This window comes from Macaca mulatta, chromosome 1 (assembly GCF_049350105.2).
Source record: "Macaca mulatta isolate MMU2019108-1 chromosome 1, T2T-MMU8v2.0, whole genome shotgun sequence".
NCBI classification, from domain to species: domain Eukaryota; kingdom Metazoa; phylum Chordata; class Mammalia; order Primates; family Cercopithecidae; genus Macaca; species Macaca mulatta.
Window position 1 is genome coordinate 55,668,876 of NC_133406.1, and position 20,016 is coordinate 55,688,891.

A 20,016-nucleotide genomic window follows, 5' to 3' on the forward strand; every position below is an offset into this window, starting at 1 on the left:
TGTCTTTATCAGCAGCATGAAAACGGACTAATATACTGCAAATAAAACTACATCTAAATGTAAATTCATACGCTCAGAATGTTAGAGTTGAAAAGGCCTTAAACATGACCTAAGTCCTTTTTTACAGGATAAATAATTTTAAAATTCTAGCATAACATGTTTTCTGTTATTCTTAAGCCGCATTATTTACAGATACCTTAGTCAGCCTAGCTATTAATAGTAAACTCCCATCAAGATGGCTATGACAGTTTTTGGATGTCCCCAAATTGTCACTTCCTTTGCTTTGTTTTGTACTGTTAATATTCAGAAATACATTTTCTCTTTTTAATAGCTATACCTGATATTTAGACATTCTAAATATTTAGTATTTAGATAGTAGATGCCATTCACCTTTACCAGTATTTACATAGTTATTGAAATAAGTAAAATATAATTTAAGTAACAAATATCAAGATAGCTTAGAAGTGACAAGTAAAACATAATTCAAGAATGTTTTAAAAATAGCATTTTCCTGATTATAAAGGTAAAATTTGTTCATTTTAGAAAATTAGCATACTGCACAAAAGCAAAAAGAAGAAAATACATTTCCAGCATTCCACTATCTTAAACAAAAACCAAACCTTTAATGGCTTGCTATATATATAAGTAAATTAAGAGAGACAGAATGTAAGGATATACTTGTACAACATTTTTTGTGTAATTATTTACACACTACAATTTTTTCAGCTATAAAAAGTTGAGGCCAGGCATGGTGGCTCGCACCTGTAATTCCAACATTTTGAGAAGCCAAGATGGGTGGGTCAACTGAGGTCAGGAGTTTGAGACCAGCCTGGCCAACACAGTGAAAGCCCATCTCTACTAAAAATAAATAAATAAATAAAAATAAAAAATTTGCTGGGTGTGGTGGCAGGCACCTGTAGTCTCAGTTACTCAGGAGGCTGAGGCAGGAGAACTGCTTGAGCCCAGGAGGCAGAGGTTGCAGCGAGCCGAGATTGCACCATTGCACCCCAGCCTGGGCAGTAAGAGTGAAACTCTGTCTCAAAAAAAAAAAAAAAAAAAAGTAGATACATGTGTGTCTTTAATTATTGTTAGGCACTTTTTTGGTTACAGCAGTTTTTGTTTTTTAGATACTGGTATCTAAATCTAAATACTAGAGGTTAGATCTAATTTTTTCCGGTTATAATAAGAAATTATATGATTGACTAAGGGACAGATGCCTGTTCTGTTATAGAAATGATTACAAGCATCATCTTAAAACTACAAGAAATGCATCTATAGGTGCATTTTTAGGTTAGTCATCATACAATCTTCTAGTGCATCTGTAATTAGTGCAAGAAGACACTCTAGACTAACTTTGTTTAATAATATATTATCATTAACTACTACATAAAGTTCTTATTTATGTAATTTTTAAAGCCAAAAATGAGCAGGTAAAATGAGGATGAGGATTCCTAATAAAGATATTATTTATTAGGAATATAGCGTTCAAGAAGGATTCTTTAGATTTTAGAAAGATTTAATAGGCATCAGAGATTTAGTGTCATTTGATTTTTTAATAAAAATCTTCACGAAAGTTGATATTACTGGTTTATTTTTCTCATTGCAATTTCTTCATACTAACATTAAAAATAAAGTCTCCTAAAATATTTGATATAGGCTTTTTTCCCCACATTGCTTGGATGATGCATATTTGTTTTCATGCTAAGATATTGGAAGAGCTTTAGAATTGAGAACTGCCTGTAGTTTCTTTACTCCTCTCTCTGACTCTTCACCTTCTTTACAATTTTCTATCATCTTTAGGGAAGGATTTTATTACCTTTATAATAACTTGCTATCTATGGCCACTAGACATCTCTGTCAGCTTCTCTTTTACCTTCTTCTCAGCATGAAAAAATATTTATCCTTTCTGATGCTTTCCTGATCAGTCTCCAGCTTGCTTTTTCATCCTCTTCTCTTGCCGTTTCCCCAGGTTTCTTCTACTTATTTATCGAAAAGTAACTTAGGAATAGTCTGATTCTGGAGGTCCCTGAAGACTTCTAGATTGCCATGGCAAGGTTAGAATGAGAACAGCCTACTGTCATGCCCTCAGAAGACCCCCTCTCCAACTTGTATGGTCACTGAATACCCAGTAATGGGTTAAGTCAAAACTAGCAATAATGAATAATGATACCTGACTGCAGGGAGTATTTAGATACTTGGAGTGGACGGAACCATATATGCCATATCTTTTTGTTTCAAAGTTGTGTTGCTTGAGAGAAAAAGTGGTACCCTTTTGGGAAGGAAGTTACAAATTATCTCTGAAAGCAAAGTGCATATAAGAGAAAGTTTCCAGTGTAATTTGGAGCAGTGATAGTGACTCAGAATATGCTGTTCAGAAGAGAGTTCTAAGGACAAACATGGAAATGGTGTTATAAGTAAATTTAAGAAATGGAGAATCTAACAGATATCTGAGAAGAGTCTAATGTATTGTTCACATACAGTAAATTTTAGGTGACATCTTCTTTGTTAACCCAATGCTATCATAGTAGTTATACTGTTAGCCATAATTTTAAGTTTAGAGGAGAATTGAAGATTATTTAACGAGTCCCAAGCCTATGAGAACTAAAGCAATTTCCCCAATTCACATTAAGTGGAAACTTTGTATGGTACTGTTGAGATTAAACCTGTGTCTCTTGTCTCTTAGTGTGTTGCTTTCCTCAATATTATTTTTTATACATATAGGGAGGTGTGCACTATTTATTAGCTTTTGTCTTGTTTCTCCTTAGTACATTTATCTAAATTCTCAAGAATTTAGTACTGGTCCGACATAGTTCAAATTGATCTCTTCAATGATCTATATAGTATAGTGGCTAAAAAATGATGACCTTCAAGTAAGACAGATCTGGATTTTAATTCTCTCTATGCGATTTCTTAGCTATGCAACCCTGAGTGAGTTAATTTACCTCTCTGTACTTCATTTTTTCACATCTGTAAAATGCAACTAGGACGAGCTACCTTGTGTATAGGATTGTCTCATAGTAGCATCCACTACATGCTTTAATGCATTTAAAGTGCTCAGTGCATTGTCTGGCCCTTACTATATCACTCAGTATCATTGTTGTTGTTGTAGTTGTACTTCATGTCATATTATGGCATGAATTATTACTTAAGTAGGAATTGAAAGCAAAAATAATAAAGTTTGATTACGATTTAAAAATCTGCTGTCAAACCTTAAATTGCCAATGGAAATCTGTCCCGATGCGTTTGAGTGTAAGGAGAGTTACTGCTGAGAAGGCAACATGGATCCAAAACCTCATGAAGTCCCTCAGGCCATGAAGTCTCCAAAGAGGTGGACTAAGAGAGGACTCCTGATGGTGTCCTAGAGAAGCAGACTCAAATAACAAATCCCTGTGTAACTGCAAAGTTTTATACAAAGTGGCATTCCATGCAGAGTAGAGAATATGATGTAAAGAGCCAGCAAACATTATGAGATCCCTCCCCTGCAGCACATAAACAAAGTGAGGTGGAAAACAAAACAGAAAGTCTGCATGATAATCCTCAGCAATACACCGCTTCATGAAAGGGCATTTTAGTTCAAATGTGGGAAGCTGTGCCAAAAAAGCTGAAGGCAGGCAGGCTGAGCCAAATTAGAACAGAGTAAAAAATTTGTCATACCTTTGTAATTCACACAGCAGCATATTCAGCTCGACTACAAGCTGTCCAGATGTTGGCCATCTGACTCTTTATAGCTGTGGTCTGTTTTTTCTTTAAAGCCCCCTTTCCTCCTCTGAGTTCCCAGACACTTGGCATTTCTCTTGAAGTGGAACCTAAGTTGAATAAAGAATTAGTCTTCTTTTCAATTTTCAGTCCAATTTATCTTTTTAAGAGAAATATTTTGAAACCAACAAAGTCCTTGATTAAATTTACATCATAGCAAGAAAATTTCGCCAAGTGATTGGTTTAATTGATAGCCCTGGAGCCAAATAGGCCCGGAGTAGAATCTTGGATCAATCATTTACAGGTTGTGTAAGTTTAGGCAAGCGATTTAATCTGTCTATGCCTTAGTTTTTTCCACAGTAAAATGAAGATAATAGCAATAATACCTACCTCATTGCCTACGATTAAATGAGACAATGTATTAAAACATGAGCCATAGTGCTTGGTACATAACAAGCTCTTAATGAATGGTAGTTGTTTTTGTTACAGTATATTTTAAAATCTGTTTTATTCCTAAGGTCAGTACTTCCTATGAATTCTACAGACAAAAGCTTCCAAGACGGAGAGGATAAAGGAAGAATCGTTTTGTATCAATTTATTGGTAACTTTGTCATTTAATAAGTATTGACTTCAAAAGAGGATGTAGCTCTAATTTGGAGATATAAAGAATATGCGTGTGCCTACATATGTATCTTAGCACTAGAATTAGGCACTGGAGAATTCATCACTGTCATATGGCAAGGTGAATACTTACTGCCATGCAGAAGCCAGTTTTCTCCATTTGTTCAGGGGTTAGCCTTGTCCATCCTCCATTAAAAGAATGACTTGGAGGCTGTAAGGAAAGAACTGTAACTAAACTCTCTCTATTGATTAGAGGGGTGAGGTTAGGGCAAAAAGTTGGGCTGATACTTGGAGGCACAGTCAGAATTTGTTTATGTAGAACCGGTCATTTGATAATTTTGAGCTTGTTTTTATTCTTTTAAAATAATGAGGACAAGTGTGGTGGCTCACACCTGTAATCCCAGCCCTTTGAGAGGCTGAGGCATGTGGATTTCTTGGGCCCAGGAGTTCAAGATCAGCCTGGGCAACATAGTGAGACACCATCTCTACAAAAGATACCAAAATTAGCCAGTCATGGTGGTACATTCGCCTGTAGTCCCAGTTACTCAGGAGGCTGAGGTAGAGGATCTTTTGAGCACAGGAGGAGATTGTAGTGAGCCAAGTTTGTGGGACTGCACTCCAGCCTTGGTGACAGAGAGAGACCTTGTCTCAAAAAATAAAAATAAAATAAAACAAAATAATGAAAGTAAATCATAAAACTCAACCATTGCTTAGAACAAAATTCCTCTTTATCAAAGAAAATGGAGCTCACCCTAAATGTAATGTCCAATGTTAGGTACCTATGTAATTTAGGGAAAGCTAGAGAGAAAACTGGAGATGTATTTTGTGCAATAAAATAGAATCTTCCCCTTTGGTGATGTTAAATGTCATAACATTTCAATGGATAGCATAAGGTCTGACAACATACAAAATGAACTCATCCAGTGATATGTGTGGCAAAACAACAGCTGTGATTGTTTTAGGTAATAGAAAAATAATTAATGTATAATGCACAATGCTGAAAAGCACTTCCATTTGATCACAAACAAAAATATAACATTCCTTCTGAAGTTTTTAAGTATATGAGCAAAGAAAAACCAGTGGTTCCCAAATCCAACTGATCATCAGCATTCCTTAGGGCTCTTCTAAAAAATTCTGACTCTCAGGCATTGCCCCTGCAAGTGGTGATTCTGAAGGTTGACAGAGAAGCCCAGGATATCTTTTGTGAACTCTTCAGGGGACTGTGATGATCATATAGTTTGGGAACCACTCCCTGAACTATACTGTGCTGTCTGCTTAATAGGTCTTATATCTTCTTCTGACCTTCTTCTGACCTTGGTGTCTTAAACCAAGAGATTTGTGAGTTAAGATGTATGTGTGTTGTCAAAATGGATAATAATTGAAATTTCAAAGTCAGAATATGATGATAACCACTGTGGAACACTTGTTCTTCACCTCAGTTTGTGTGAAATAACTGGTTAACCAAGTTTGTTCAATAGTTACTGAGCAGTCGTCTTTCAGATGTCATCTATGTGTTAGTTATATAAAGTGAACACAAGTGAAAAATATCCCTGTTCTCATAGGCTTTACATTTCAGTATAGGGAAACAGAAGAGTAAATAAATACATAGAATATTTAGGAAATAATAATATGTAAAAAGTTAAGGGAGAAGGTGAGTGCCAGAATGTGTGTATAAGTGCGAGTATACACTATGGATTTTAAATAGAGTAGCTAGAGAATGCCTCTCCGAAATTACATTTGTTCAAAGACTTGAATGAAGTAGGGGAGGTAGCAATACTGATATCTGGTGGAAAGAAATTCCTCACAGAGGGAATAGTAAGAGATGAGTGTGTTAGTTTCCTGTTTCCACCGTAAAATTAGCTAAAAACAACAGAAATTGATTCTCTCACAGTTAGGGAGGGCAGATTTCCAAAACCAGTACCATTGAGCTCAGATCACTGGCAGTATCACTGGCAGGGCTATGCTTCTTCTGAAGTCTCTGGGGGAGAATTCATTTCTCTGGTGGCTACTGGCTTTCCTTGGTTTATGGTCACATCACTCTAATCTTCAAGTCTAGCATCTTCAAATCTCTCTCTGCCCCATGTTCACTCTGTGTGTGTGTGTGTGTGTGTGTGTGTGTGTGATCTTTCTCTTTCTCCCTCTTCGAAGAATATATGTGATTGCATTAAGGTCCACCCAAGCAATCAGTATAAAATTTTCACCTCAAGATTATTAATTCAATCACATATACAATGACTTTGCCATATAAAATGACATTCACAGATTCCAGGGATTAGGACATGGATATCTTTTGAAGGCCATTTTGCAGCCTACCACAATGAAGATATGCTTGATGTATTTGAGGAATAGCAAGAAGGTCAACGTGGACAGGGAAGAATAAGAAAGAAGAGTATAAAGAGGTGAGATGGAGAGGGAATGGTGAGGAGATCATCAACGGTCCTGCAGATCATTTTAAGAACTTGGCCTTGTGCTTCAAATGAGACAGAGATACACAAGACAGTTTGAATAAAGAAATGACATGATATACGATTTATGTTTTAACAGAATTATTATTTTGGCTGCTGAGTTAAGGCTAGTCTGTAGGGGGCAAAGACAGGAGCAGGAAGGTTGGTTAGACGGTTTTAACAATAAGCCAGGCAAGAGTTGATGGTAGCTTGGATTAGACTGGTGAGAAAGGGTTCGATTCCAGATATATTTTAAAGGTAGAACCCAAAGGATTTGCTGATGGATCATATGTGGGGTACGAGTCAACAAAAGGTCAAGGATGACTTCACAATTCTTCGCCTGAGAAAATTTAAGGATAGAATAGCCATTAACTAAGATGAGCAAGGCTGTGGGAGAGCTGGTTTGGGAGGGATCAGGAGCTCGGCTTTGCACATATTAAATTTGAGAAGTTCATTGATTTATTGGAGGATGTTTCAGGGAGAAAATCAGGCTGAAGACATAAATTTTGGAATCATCAGCATGTGTGTAGTATTAAAGACTAGGAGACTAACTACATTCCCAAGTTGGTGAGGGTAGACAGTGAAGAAAACTGTTGCAAAGACTGAGCCCTGGGGGCATCCCATGTCTGAAAGGTTGAGGGAAGAAGCAACTAGCAAATGAGGCTGAAAGGAGGCCACAGATGTAATAGAAAGAAAAAGGAGAAAGTGGTGTCCCGGCAGAGAAGTGTAAAAAAGGTTTGAAAAAGGAAATGATAATTATGACAAATGCTCCTTATAGGTGAAGAAAGATGAGAGCCTGAATGGAGTCAGTAATTGTAAAGAGAAATAGAGGAGAGGACAGGAACTGGAGAGACGGAGAAACCAGACAAGACTTTCGAGAATTTGCTATAAAGAGGAGAGAAGACACAGTGGGGTCATTGGAGTGGGAAGTGAGGTTCTTTGAAGTTTTTTTTTTTTTAGATATTTATTGCTAAAAGGAATGATTGAGTATAGAAGGAAAACACATGATGTAGGAAAGATAAAAGAGAATGGAATCTAGTGCAGAAGTGGGTGGGTTTGGCCTCTCCAGGAGGAGGGCAGTCTATCTCTTCTAGTATAAGGAGACAGATGGTGAGAGGTGGCAGACGAGGTGTGGGAGTGTGCAAGAGTTCTCTTCTCAGTGCTTACATTGTCTCTCTGAAATATGAAGCAGGTTACCAACTGAGAGTGAGCACAGCAGGGCCAGTGTTGCAGGTTTGAGAAGAGAGAAGGTATGACATAATTCTCTGGGAGATATGAGAGTAATGTGCTGGGGAAGTGGAGAGTAAATGTCAGCAGCATTATGGACATAATGAGGTTCTTGGCCTTGAATCTGAAGTCAGAGAAGCCAATGTGGTTGTGTGGTGGTTCTGTGGCTACTTCCAGCAACAGGAACACAGGTGTGGAGTTGACAGACAGGTACATTGAACCAGAGCTGTGATTTAGACAAGCCAGTTTTATAACGTAAAAGAATGGCATGGAGTTGAGGATGAATGTGAGGATATGTTGATAATGATTGATCATTGAATTTAAGCTGGGTAGGAGGGAATTTAAGACATGTGAGAGTGTGTTCACATGGGAAAGTTGAGATTGATAGATCATAGGCCTGGTGCTGTGAAAATATGTAAAATCAGGTTTACAGAGGGATGTGATAGACTGATTGCAAAAAAAAAAAAAAAAAAAAAGAAAAAGGTGGCCCTATTATCAATTCCTCCTTAGACACACGCCTCTCCTCCCATCAAGAGGTGAAGTCCTTGTTTAATTCTCTTATATCTAGGCTGGTCTTGTGACTTTCCTTCGCTGATGGAATAGAGCATAAGGCCTTAAGCACTTCTACTTACTCCCTTGGGCATTTGGCTCTGCTGTGAGAACTGAGAACCAAGCCTGGGAGCAAGGAGATCACGTGAAGCAGAACCAAATCATCCTAACTGAAGCCAGCTATGCTATCCCACAGCCTACATACCAGCTGACCACATATGAACAAGACAATGTGAGATTAGCTAAGCCCAGACCCGCTCAGCAGCCCAACTTAGCAGAATTGTCCAACCAACTCGTAGACTCATGATAAATAATAAAGGACTGTTACCTCAAGCTGCTAAATTTTGGGGTTGTAAGACTATAAAAAAATACCTAACTGATAAAAAGGAGGAGCTAGAAAGAAAAACTGTAGTAATTAGAAAGTTACAACACTCTCTAAAATTGAGATGATGAAAGCATTTCAGTCTTTGGTAGAAACAAGGTCTAGGGCATAACTATGGGATGAGTGGTTGAGGGAAAGTAGAACATAAAATCAGGGGAGGAGAAGAGCTCAAGAAACTGATCTATGTGTATTGAAATCACCAAAAATCAAGGGAAGAGTAGTGTTAGAGAGTGTTACAGCAAATCCAGAGTTAAAATCTTCAAGAAATGAGACAGCCTGACCAGACTCTAGCAGACTGGTAGGGGGTAGGAATGGATGGCAGTCCGGTGATATGAGATTCAAAGCAGGAGTATTTTTTCTGAAAGATGGAGGGAGAAGTTTCTAGAAGTAACAATGAGCAACAAGGAAAACTCTTAACTCATCTCCTGGCCCAGTGGCATATGGACTATGGAACTAAAAAACAGCCACCACTTGAGAAGGCTGCAGGGGAAGCTGTATCCTTAAAGAAATGTAAGAAAATGAAGAAAACAATCAGAAAAGAGACATAAAATAGAGGAGATTTTGCTGATGATGGAATGCTCAATCCAGAGGGCATAATGAATGGGTTTTAGGGGTTGGATATGGGTGGGAGATGGTAGCATAATAGAGAACGTAGAGAGCTTCGTGAAGACTGAAGTTTGGGAGGTGAGGGGTGCCTAAAGTTTCTGTGGTAACTGGCATACGCCAGGCAAATAGGGAGTCGATACATCCCATTTTCCCTTGGTAGTCTTGGTTTACGTCGATTATTGCAGAGTCATGGCCAGTTTAGCATTGACCTGGACAAGTGCGCTGATTATGACAATTTATGAGGGTATTTCACAGATAAAGGGCATGACATCAGTCCTGGTAGGCATGACTGCGGTGATGGTGATGGTGAAAGAGTTAGGCTTGTGGGTAGGGAAGAGTGAATTTTCAGCTCTTCTAGATGGAGCTATGGAGGACAGAGGGGGTCTTACTCCAAGCATGAGGGGGTTCATACTTAACAAAAGCTAGAAGAGGGATCAAAAGTTAAAAATGAACTTGGATAAGTTTATGCATATCACAGTATGTATTTATATTTTACATGAGATTGGAGTTCCTTAATTGAAATGAACTAAGAATAGATAACGTAAGCTTAATTTTGGAAAAACCTTGACATATGCCGAGTCAAATGTGGAACACAAACCCATCTCTTCCACAGTCAGTAAATGGTACCACCATTCATCCAATTATGTAATCCTGAAGCTTCAGAGTCACTCTGTGTTCTTCTCATTATCGCCCTTCCCATACCCAGTTCATCAGCAAATTTTATAGGCCCTATCTTCAAAATATATCCTGAATCTGGTGACTGTCCACTACCCTTACCACCTCTACCACCACCACCCTAGCCACCATTATCTCTTGCCTGGGGTTTGGCAAATGTGTCCTAACAAGACCTCTTATTTTCAGATTATGTCACTCCCTTGTTGAAAATCCCCCTAAAGCTTCTCATCACTCTTAGAACAGAAATCAAAAGTCATTATTATATGCAAGGACAGGGGTCAATAAACTGTAACCTTCAGGCCAAATCCAGCCCACAGCTTGTTCGCATTTAAAATTTAAGCTAACATTTTAAATTATTTTTTAAAAATAAAAAAAATTATTGACTCTTTAAAATAATATGCTATTCTCATTTCAGTGTCCATGAATAAAATTTTACTGGAACAGCGATGCTCATTCATTTATGTATTTTCTTTCACACTACAGCAGCAGAGTGAGCAGCTATGGCTGAGGCCATATGGAGGCAAAGCCTAAAGTAATTACCAATACTGCCTGGTGTTTTATAGAAAAGTTTGCCACCTGCTGCCCTACGAGATGCCTACATTATCTGAATCCTGTAACCTCACCTTCTACCACTTTCCCTTGTTTCCTAAACACGTTTTGCTGAAGCTCTTTTATATTTTTTAGATTATACTTTATGTTCTAGGGTACATGAGCACAATGTGCAGGTTTGTTACATATGTATACATGTGCAATGTTGGTGTGCTGCACCCATTAACTCGTCATTTACATTAGGTATATCCCCTAATGCTATCCCTCCCCCCTCGCCCCACCCCACAACAGGCCCCGGTGTATGATGTTCCCCTTCCTGTGTCCAAGTGTTCTCATTGTTCAATTCCCACCTATGAGTGAGAACATGCAGTGTTTGGTTTTCTGTCCTTGTGATAGTTCGCTCAGAATGATGGTTTCCAGCTTCATCCATGTCCCTACAAAGGACATAAACTCATCTTTTTTATGACTGCGTAGTAATCCAGGGTGTATATGTGCCACATTTTCATTATCCAGTCTATCATTGATGGACATTTGGGTTGGTTCCAAGTCTTTGCTATTGTGAATAGTGCCGTAATAAACATACATGTGCATGTCTTTATAGTAGCATGATTTATAATCCTTTGGGTATATCCCCAGTAATGGGATGGCTGGGTCAAATGGTATTTCTAGTTTTAGATCCTTGAGGAATCACCACAGTCTTCCACAATGGTTGAAGTAGTTTACAGTCCCACCAACAGTGTAAAAGTGTTCCTACTTCTCTACATCCTCTCCAGCATCTGTTGTTTTCTGACTTTTTAATGATCACCATTCTAACTGGTGTGAGATGGTATCTCATTGTGGTTTTGATTTGCATTTCTCTAATGGCCAGTGATAATGAACATTTTTTCATGTTTCTGTTGGCTGCATAAATGTCTTCTTTTGAGAAGTGTCTGTTCATATCCTTTGCCCACTTTTTGATGGGGTTGTTTAATTTTTTTCTTGTAAATTTGTTTAAGTTCTTTGTAGATTCTGGATATTAGCCCTTTGTCAGATGGGTAGATTGTAAAAATTTTCTCTCATTCCATAGGTTGCCTGTTCACTCTGATGGTAGTTTCTTTTGCTGTGCAGAAGCTCTTTAGTTTAATTAGATCCCATTTGTCTATTTTGGCTTTTGTTGCCATTGATTTTGATGTTTTAGTCATGAGGTCCTTGCCCATGCCTATGTCTTGAATGGTATTGCCTAGGTTTTCTTCTAGGGTTTTTATGGTTTTAGGTCTAACAGGTAAGTCTTTCATCCATCGTGAATTAATTTTTGTATAAAGGTGTAAGGAAGGGATCCAGTTTCAGCTTTCTGCTTATGACTAGCCAGTTTTCCCAGCACCATTTATTACATAGGGAATCCTTACCCCATTTCTTGTTTTTGTCAGGTTTGTCAAAGATCATCAGATGGCTGTAGATGTGTGGTATTATTTCTGAGGGCTCTGTTCTGTTCCATTTGTCTATATCTCTGTTTTGGTACCAGTACCATGATGTTTTGGTTACTGTACCCTTGTAATATAGTTTGAAGTCAGATAGTGTGATATCTCCAGCTTTGATCTTCTGGCTTAGGATTTTCTTGGCAATGTGGGCTCTTTTTTGGTTCCATATGAACTTTAAAGTAGTTTTTTTCCAATTCTGTGAAGAAAGTCATTGGTAGCTTAATGAGGATGGCATTGAATCTATAAATTACCTTGGGCAGTATGGCCATTTTCACGATATTGATTCTTCCCATCCATGAGGATGGAAAGCTCTTCCATTTGTTTGTGTTCTCTTTTACTTCATTGAGCAGTGGTTTGCAGTTCTCTTTGAAGAGGTCTTTCACATCCCTTGTAAGTTGGATTCCTAGGTATTTTATTCTCTATGCAGCAATTGTAAATGGGAGTTCACTCAAGATTTGGCTCTGTTTGTCTGTTAATGGTGTATAGGAATGCTTGTTATTTTTGCACATTGATTTTCTATTCTGAGACTTTGCTGAAGTTGCTTATTAGCTTAAGGAGATTTGGGGCTGAGACAATGGGGTTTTCTAATTATACAATCATGTCATCTGCAAACAGGGACAATTTGACTTCCTCTTTTCCTAATTGAATAACCTTTATTTCTTTCTCTTGCCTGATTGCCCTGGCCAGAACTTCCAACACTATGTTGAATAGGAGTGGTGAGAGAGGGCATCCCTGTCTTGTGCCAGTTTTCAAAGGGAATGCTTCCAGTTTTTGCCCATTCAGTATGATATTGGCTGTGGGTTTGTCATAAATAGCTCTTATTATTTTAGATATGTCCCATCAATACCTAGTTCATTGAGAGTTTTTAGCATGAAGGGCTATTGAATTTTGTCAAGGCCTTCTGCATCTATTGAGATAATCACGTGGTTTTTGTTTTTGGTTCTGTTTATATGATGAATTACATTTATTGATTTGCATATGTTGAACCAGCCTTGCATCCCAGGGATGAAGTCAACTCGATCATGATGGATAAGCTTTTTGATGTGCTGCTGGATTTGGTTTGCCAGTATTTTACTGAGGAGTTTTGCATCAATGTTCATCAGGGATATTGGTCTAAAATTCTACTTTTTTGTTGTGTCTCTGCCAGGCTTTGGTATCAGGGTGATGTTGGCCTCATAAAAGGAGTTAGGGAGGATTCCCTCTTTTTCTATTGATTGGAATAGTTTCAGAAGGAATGGTACCAGCTCTTCCTTGTACCTCTGGTAGAATTTGGCTATGAATCCATCTGGTACTGGACTTTTTTTGGTTGGTAGGCTATTAATTATTGCCCCAATTTCAGAGCCTGTTATTGGTCTATTCAGGGATTCAACTTCCTCCTGGTTTAGTCTTCGGAGGGTGTACGTTTCCAGGAATTTAGCCATTTCTTCTAGGTTTTCTACTTTATTTGCGTAGAGGTGTTTATAGTATTCTCTGGTAGTAGTTTGTATTTCTGTGGGGTCGGTGGTGATATCCCCTTTATCATTTTTTATTGTGTCTATTTGATTCTTCTCTCTTTTCTTCTTTATTAGTCTTGCTAGCAGTCTATCAATTTTGTTGATCTTTTCAAAAAACCAGGTCCTGGATTCATTGATTTTTTGAAGAGTTTTTTGTGTCTCTATCTCCTTCAGTTCTACTCTGATCTTAGTTATTTCTTGCCTTCTGCTAGCTTTTGAATGTGTTTGCTCTTGCTTCTGTAGTTTCTTTTAATTGTGATGTTAGGGTGTCAATTTTAGATCTTTCCTGCTTTCTCTTGTGGGCATTTAGTGCTATAAATTTTCCTCTACACACTGCTTTAGATGTGTTCCAGAGATTCTTATATGTTGTATCTTTGTTCTCATTGGTTTCAAAGGACATCTTTATTTCTGCCTTCATTTCGTTATGTACCCAGTGGTCATTCAGGAGCAGGTTGTTCAGTTTCCATGTAGTTGAGCGGTTTTGAGTGAGTTTCTTAATCCTAAGTTCTAGTTTGATTGCACTGTGGTCTGAGAGACTGTTATAATTTCTGTTCTTTCACATTTGCTGAGGAGTGCTTTACTTCCAACTACATGGTCAATTTTGGAATAAGTGTGATGTGGTGCTGAGAAGAATGTATATTCTGTTGATTTGGGGTGGAGAGTTCTGTGGATGTCTATTAGGTCTGCTTGATGCAGAGCTGAGTTCAATTCCTGGATATCCTTGTTAACTATCTGTGTCCTTGATCTGTCTAATTTTGACAGTGTGGTGTTAAAATCTCCAATTATGATTGTGTGGGAGTCTCTTTGTAGGTCTCTAAGGGCTTTCTTTATGAATCTGGGTGCGCCTGTATTGGGTGCATATTATATTTATGATAGGTAGCACTTCTTGTTGAATTGATTCCTTTACCATTATGTAACGGCCTTCTTTGTCTCTTTCAATCTTTGTTAGTTTAAAGTTGTTTTATCAGAGACTAGGGTTGCAACCCCTGCTTTTTTTTTTTTTTTTTCCATTTTCTTGGTAGATCTTTCTCCATCACTTTATTTTGAGTCTATGTGTGTCTCTGCACATGAAACGGGTCTCCTGAATACAGCACACTGATGGGTCTTGACTCTTTATCCAATTTGCCAGTCTGTGTCTTTTAATTGGAGCACTTAATCCATTTACATTTAAGGTTAATATTGTTATGTGTGAATTTGATCCTGTCATTATGATGTTAGCTGGTTATTTTGCTCGTTAGTTGATGCAGTTTCTTCCTAGCATTGATGGTCTTTACAGTTTGGCATGTTTTTGTAGTGCCTGGTACTGGTTGTTCCTTTCTGTGTTTAGTGCTTCCTTCAGGAGCTCTTGTAAGGCAGGCCTCGTGGTGACAAAAGCTCTCAGCATTTGTTTGTCTGTAAAGGATTTTATTTCTCCTTCAGTTATGAAGCTTAGTTTGGCTGGATATGAAATTTTACGTTGAAAATTCTTTTCTTGAAGAATGTTGAATATTGGCCCCCACTCTCTTCTGGCTTGTAGAGTTTCTGCTGAGAGATCCACTGTTAGTCTGATGGTCTTCCTTTGTGAGTAACCTGACCTTTCTCTCTGGCAACCCTTAACATTTTTTCCTTCATTTCACCTTTGGTGAATCTGACAATTATGTGTCTTGGAGTTGCTCTTCTTGAGCAGTATCTCTGTGGCGTTCTCTGTATTTCCTGAATTTCAATGTTGGCCTGCCTTGCTAGGTTGGGGAAGTTCTCCTGGATAATATCCTGAAGAGTGTTTTCCAACTTGGTTCCATTCACCCCATCACTTTCAGGTATACCAATCAGACATAGATTTGGTCTTTTTACATAGTCCCACATTTCTTGCAGGTTTTGTTCATTTCGTTTTACTCTTTGTTCTCTAAACTTCTTTTCTCACTTCATTTCATTCATTTGATCTTCAATCACTGATACCCTTTCTTCCAGTTGATCGAATTTGCTACTGAAACTTGTGCATGTATCACATAGTTCTCATGCCGTGGTTTTCAGCTCCAACAGGTCATTTAAGGTCTTCTCTATACTGTTTATTCTAGTTAGCCATTCAACTAATCTTTTTTCAAGGTTTTTAGCTTCTTTGCAATGGGTTCGAACATTCTCCTTTAGCTCGGAGGTTTGTTATTACTGATCATCTGAAGCCTTCTTCTCTCAACTTGCTAAAATCATTCTCTGTCCAGCTTTGTTCCATTGCTGGCGAGAAGCTGCATTCCTTTGGAGGAGAAGAGTCACTCTGATTTTTAGAATTTTCAGTTTTTCTGCTCTGGTTTCTCCCCATCTTTGTGGTTTTATCTACCTTTGGTCTTTGATGATGGTGACGTACAGATGACGTTTTTGTGTTAATGTCCTTTCTGTTTGTTAGTTTTCCTTCTAACAGTCAGGACTCTCAGCTGCAGGTCTGTTGCAGTTTGCTGGAGGTCCACTCCAGACCCTGTTTGCCTGGGTATCACCAGTGGAGGCTGCGGAACAGCAAATATTGCAGGACAGCAAATGTTGCTGCCTGATCCTTCCTCTGGGAAGCTTCATCTCAGAGGGGCACCCAGCTGTATGAGCTGTCAGTCGGCCCCTACTGGGAGGTGTCTCCCAGTTAGGCTACTCGGGAGTCAGGAACCCACTTGAGGAGGCAATCTGTCAGTTCTCAGGTTTCAAACTCTGTGCTGGGAGAATCACTACTCTCTTCAAAGCTGTCAGACAGGGACGTTTAAGTCTGCAGAAGTTTCTGCTACCTTTTGTTCAGCTATGCCCTGCCCCCAGAGGTGGAGTCTACAGAGGCAGGCAGGCCTCCTTGAGCTGTGTTGGGCTGCACCCAGTTCAAGCTTTCTGGTGGCTTTATTTACCTACTCAAGCCTCAGCAATGGTGGACGCCCCTCCCGCAGCCTTGCTGCCACCTTGCAGTTAGATCTCAGACTGCTGTGCTAGCAGTGAGTGAGGCTGCATGGGTGTGGGGCCCTCCGACCCAGGCGCAGGATATAATCTCCTGGTGTGCCAATTGCTAAGACCATTGGAAAAGCACAGTATTAGGGTGGGAGTGTCCCGATTTTCCAGGTACCCTCTATCATGGCTTCCCTTGGCTTGGAAAGGGAATTTCCCAACCCCTTGCACTTCCCAGGTGAGGTGATGCCCCACCCTGCTCTGTGGGCTGTGACAACTGTCCGACAAGCCCCAGTGAGATGAACCCGGTACCTCAGTTGGAAATGCAGAAATCACCTGTCTTCTGCATCGCTCACGCTGGGAGCTGTAGAATGGAGCTGTTCCTATTCAGCCATCTTGGAACCTCCTGGTTTAGCATTTTTTGATAGGACAGGTTTGGTGTTGATGAAATCCCTCAGCTTTTATTTATTTGGGAAGGTCTTTATTTGTCCTTCAGGCTTAAAAGATATTTTCATCAGATATACTATTCTAGGATACAAGTTTTTTGTTATTGTTGTTTGTTTGTTTGTTTTCCTTTAGGGTTTTAAATATTTCATAGCACTCTCCTCTGGCCTGTAAGGTTTCCACGGAAAAGTCTGCTTCCAGGCATATTGAAGCTGCATTGTATGTTATTTCTTTCTTTTCTCTTGTTCTTTAGGATCCTTTCTTTATCCTTGACTTCTGGAAGTTTGACTGTTAGATGCCTTGAGATAGTCTTCTTTAGGTTACATCTGCTTGGTGTTCTATAATCTTCTTGGAGTTAACTGTTAATATTTTTCTCTAGGTTTGGGAAGTTTTTTGATATTATCCCTTCAAATAGACTTTCTACCCCATCTCTTTCTCTACCTCCTCTTTAAGGCCAGTAACTCGAACTCAGATTTGCCCCTTTGAGGCTATTTTCAAGATCCTATAGGTTAGCTTCATTGTTTTTTATTCTGTTTCCTTTTGTTTCCTCTGACTTTTTTTTCTAGTAGCCTATCTTCAAGCTCACTAACGCATTCTTCTACTTGATCAGTTCTAATGTTAAGATACTCTGATGCATTCTTCAGCATGTCAATTACATTTTCAACTCTAGAATGTCTGCTTGATTTTTAGAATTATTTCAATCTCTATTAAATTTACCTGATTGAATTCTGAATTCCTTTTCAGTGTTATCGTGATGGAAACACCCCTTAGACACCCACTACTGGGACTGCACTGCGTCAGACCTGAAGCCATTACAGCACTGGGCCTTGCACAGGGCCCTTTGGTTGAGGGTGGCAACCTCCTCCAGTTCCTGCATGTGTCCAGATGCTACACTAAGAAAATAAGACATTAAAACAACAACAATGCTTTTCCAAACAACTGTAATAAAATTTTCTTTATTCATTTCATTAAGTCCTATTAAGTTAATGTTTGTTCTGCTGGATCTTGGGTTACAAGTCTCATGAATCCTGGGCCTAGTGGTGCACACCTGTAATCCCACCTACTTGGGAGGCTGAGGTGGGAGGATTGCTTGAATTCAGGAGTTTGAGATGAGCCTGGGCAATATGATATGACCCTGTCTAGTTCTGTGGGCTATACAGGCATCTGCTTCTGGAGAGGCCTCAGGAAACTTACAATCATGGTGGAAGGCAAAGGGGAAGCAGGCACCTCTTATGTGGGTGGAGCAGGAGAAAGAGAAAGAGCCTGAATTGTTCTTCTAATTTTTTGTATTTTTTTTCTGTATTCTCTTATATCTCACCAAACTTCTATAATATCATCATTTTGAATTATTTTTCCAGAAATTCATAAATGTGTTTTTCACTGGGATCTGTTGCTGGAGATTATTATGTTTCTTTGGAGGTATAATATTTCCTTGTTTTTTTCATGTTTCTGTGTCCTTATGTTGATATCTATACATTTGGTATAACAGTAGCTTCTTCCAATTTTTTGAATTTTCTTTCATAGGGGAAGTCTTTTTCCTAAACATGTATCTATAGTGTTAGTTGGGTAGAGCACTTTGGCTTTGATTCTAGGTGCATGCAGTAGGGTAGTCTCTGTATGATTTCTTTGGCTGTAAACAGCATCAGTGGTACCTTTGATTTCCTCAGTGTCTTAGGGTGTGGTTGCTAGTGGCAACTGTGGTAAAATTTTTCTGGAGACTGGGATGTCAGATGAGCCAGTCCTTGGGCTCTAGTGGTGACAGTGGTGAGCTGGACATGCCAGTAGCTGGGCCTTAGGGTGGTGTATGTTGGCAGCAGCGTTAATGGGTCCAACTGGGTTGATTCTTGGGTTTCCAGGCAACTTGCTTGGGTGTCAGTAGTGACAATGGTGGGCAGCACCAGTGGCTGGGTTCTTGGTCCCCTGGGCAGCCTGTATGCTGTGAGCAGTGGAAGTAGCAGTGGTAGAACAAGCCTTTGGTTCTGAAGTGGTCTGAACTGGTGTTGGTACTGGTTATGATGAGCAAGGTAGGCTAGTTCCCAGGCCTGCAGAGTGTATGTGCAGGTGGGTGTCTGTTATGGTGGTAGTGGCAGGATGGGTGGGCCCAACCTCAGGCCGTAGAAGTAGCGCTTAGGTGCCAATGATGATGCACCAGGCTGGACAATCGCCAGACCCCTGAACAGCATGCTTAGGCACTGGAGGGTTGGAGCCAGGTTGCATGAGCCTGTCCTCAGGAACCCCAGTGGTGTGTGCAGGTACTGGCTATGGTAGGCAGGGGAAGGTTAATCCTCAGGTCCCTGGCAGAATGCTTGGACAGGGGCAGCAGTGCCTGTGCTGGGGTCCTGCTGCTGGGCAGATGGGGTTGCTTTCAGTGGCACCAGTTGTAGGCAGGTGGCTGGAAAGCATGCACTTCCCTCATGTTTTGGATCTAGCAGTAGAAGCCCATAGCAGCAGTGGCTGCAGGCAGGTGAGTCTGTTCTCAGGGCAAGTGAAAATGCATGGTGACTCCACTGCTGGGGGAGGCAGGGTCACTGCCAAGGGCTTAAGCTTTGGCACTGGTGGCAGCAGCTAGCCACAAGAGTGGCTGCAGACAGGAGGTATCAACGGGGATTCAGCGATGTGGAGACATAGGGGCTTTGGAGGGCCAGGGGAGGATGCAGTGAGTTGGGGCCAGGCTCTCAAAATGACACCTTCCTGTAGCTACTTAGAACTCAGTGGTGGTGTGAGGCCCAGCACAATCCCCCTCTCTGGAGCAATGCTTTTGTGTAGTCTCCACACAGCTTCCCATATTATTCTCAGGGCCCAGAAGGATTGAAGGGATCACCTGTGCTAGGATTTCAGGAGTCCATGGTGGGAATGTGGACTACTGGGGATTTCATACCTTTTTCCCACAATGGGCAGCCTCTCAAGGCTCATAGCCAATCCTGGTCAAGCAGGCTGCCTCCCTTTCCACTTCTTTCTTGCTTTAGGTGTTTCTTCTTAGTTCTTTG

The 20,016-nt window shown here is 39.8% G+C and overlaps 1 long non-coding RNA gene across 1 annotated transcript in view; it reads left to right on the plus strand.

Moving 5' to 3' along the window:
- The window catches only part of LOC114679636 (uncharacterized), an 83,437-nt gene extending 65,442 nt beyond the window's left edge, over positions 1-17,995 (plus strand). The window contains exon 2 of the long non-coding RNA XR_003731698.2: positions 17,774-17,995. This is a non-coding gene — a long non-coding RNA (uncharacterized LOC114679636). The remainder of the gene's footprint in view (positions 1-17,773) is intronic.
- The last annotated feature ends 2,021 nt before the right edge of the window (positions 17,996-20,016 follow it).